The following is a 2,460-nucleotide window of genomic DNA, read 5'->3' as shown; positions in this document are numbered from 1 at the left end:
GCCCCATCTTCCTTCTGAGGAGTGGCTAGTGGGTTTGAACCGCCAGCCTTCTGGTTAGCAGTCAAGTGCCTTAGGCACTATGCTACCAGAGCTCCTTATATATATATATGTGTGTATATACATATATACATATACATATGTATTTTAAAATTACATATATACATATACATACATATTTTTTTCAGTTGGGATTTGGGTGAATGTTTACAGAGCAAATTCATTTTCTGTACAGCAGTTCGTATACATTTTGTTTCATGACATTGACTGCAGTTCCCTATAATGTAACAGCTCTCTTCCCACTTCTTCCCTATAGTTACCTCTTCTATATGTCCTTCCCTCCTATGCACTCCTGATCCCCTGAGCTGTCTCCCTGTGCAAACACTGCCCTTCTGTTCTTCCATAATTGATCATTCCAAGGACTGTATCTGTGTGATAGAAATGTTCTCCCCATATGCCTATCTGTTGTTTGGCTGGAAGCCACAGGAGTGAGTTCAGTTCCAGACCTGAAGGGTAGCTAGGGGCCATAGTCTTGGGGTTCTTACCAGGCTCCATCAGACTAGCAAACCTGGTCTTTTTTTTTTTAATGATTTTGAGTTGTGTTCCATATTGTTCTCCCACTCTATCCAGGATTTCCTGCACCAGCCCCTCTATGAGTGGTTGTCAGTGGTAGCGGGGTACCATCTAGTTCTTTTGGTCTCTTGTTCGTATAGGCTGAGGATTGCGTGGTGTACCAGTCCCTTGGACTAATTGTTTCCATGCATCTTTGGTTTTCTTCATTCGTCTTTGCTCTGGACAAGGAGAGACCCATCGTTGTGTCTGGATGGCCGCTTGTAAGCTTTTAGGACCCCGGTCGGTGTTCACCAAAGTAGGATGTAGAAAAATGTTTTTTTTGTAGTGTTAGACATCGACACAAGGTCATTGGAGGCCAAATTTGTGAGGCAAAGTTAACAGTACAATAATTATTGGAATGTGGCCTCGTAGCCAGAAAAGACTATAAGAAATCCGTAAGAATGGATTTCTTGTTTCTGTACTAAGAGAAACTCCATCTTTTTCTTCTTCAGTGAATGTTATTAGTGCCATTGAGTTGGCTTTGACTCATAATGACCCTATATACAACAAAATGAAACACTACCCAGTCCTATGGCATCCTCACAATTGTTGTGATGTTTGAGCACATTGTTGCAGGCACAGTGTCAATCCATCTCATTGAGGGACTTTCTCTTCTTTGCTGACCCTCTAAGTTCCCCATGAGCACAGATAAATCTTCTGGAGTTCCCAGTCCCAGTGTTATCTATAATTTGTTATGACCTACACAGAGAAATGCCTTTGTATAGTCAATAAAATACAGGTAAACATCTTTCTCCTATTTTCTGCGTTGAACCAAGATCCATCTGACATCAGCAATGATATCCTTTGGGCCATGTCCTCTTCTGAAATTGGCTTGAATTTCTGGCAGCACCCTGTTAATGTACTGCTGCAGCTGGTTTTGAATTATCTTCAGCAAAGTTTTACTTGTTGTGTAGTGCCTAAGGCACTGGACTGATAACCAGAAGGCTGGCGGTTCAAACCATCCAGCCACTCCTTGGAAGGAAGACTGGGCAGTCTACTTACATAGTGATACTGCCTCAGAAACCATGGAGGGGTCGCTATGTGTCAGATTCAACTCGATGGCAGTGAGTTTGGTTTTTTGGTTTTTTAATGATATTGTTTGATAATTTCTGTATTCTGCTTGATCACCCTTCTTTGGGATAAGCATGTATGTGAGTCTCTTCTAGTTAGTTGGCCAGGTAGCTGTCTTCCAAATTTCTTGGCATAGACAAGTGAAAACTTCCAGCATTGTATCAGTTTGTTGAAACATCTTAGTTGGTATTCTGTCAATTGCTGGAGGTTTATTTTTCACCACTACCTTCAGTGCAGCTTGGATTTTTTCCTTCAGCACTACCAGTTCTCAAGCATATGCTACCTCTGGAAATGGCTGAACATCAACCATTGGATGAATGTTGAGCAATGGATATAGTACTTACATGGTTAGTGTAAAAGAAAATAAAATCATATTGCAAGAGCAAATAGTGTCCACCCAGAACAGCATTTCAAAGCAACCTTTGTGAAAACATTAGCTTTTTCTAGCATTAGCTATGAATTTCTGTAGCTGCCTACTCTCTGAGTCATCTATAGCAATTGAAAATTCAGATGTTCTTCATTTCTTAGGGTATGTTTTATGATAAAGTGGCTCACTTTTGATCTACCCTGAGTGAAGTAAGGAAGCCTCATATAAAATAGTGTATGCAGTGTGATAGTCTGCCTTATAATTTCCTGGGAGTAAGTGAGGAACATAAGAAAGTAGTTAAGTATTATCAGAGTACTAGGATGGTAGCATAGTGGCTAAGACATTTGCCTGCTAACCAGACGGCTGGCGGTTCAAACCCACCAGCCACTCCTCGGAAGGAAGGTTGGGCAATC

The sequence above is a fragment of the Orycteropus afer genome, unplaced genomic scaffold (genome assembly GCF_000298275.1).
Source record: "Orycteropus afer afer isolate SDZICR_OR568_19922 unplaced genomic scaffold, OryAfe1.0 scaffold00233, whole genome shotgun sequence".
Lineage (NCBI taxonomy): Eukaryota > Metazoa > Chordata > Mammalia > Tubulidentata > Orycteropodidae > Orycteropus > Orycteropus afer.
This window is presented reverse-complemented; position numbering follows the sequence as displayed.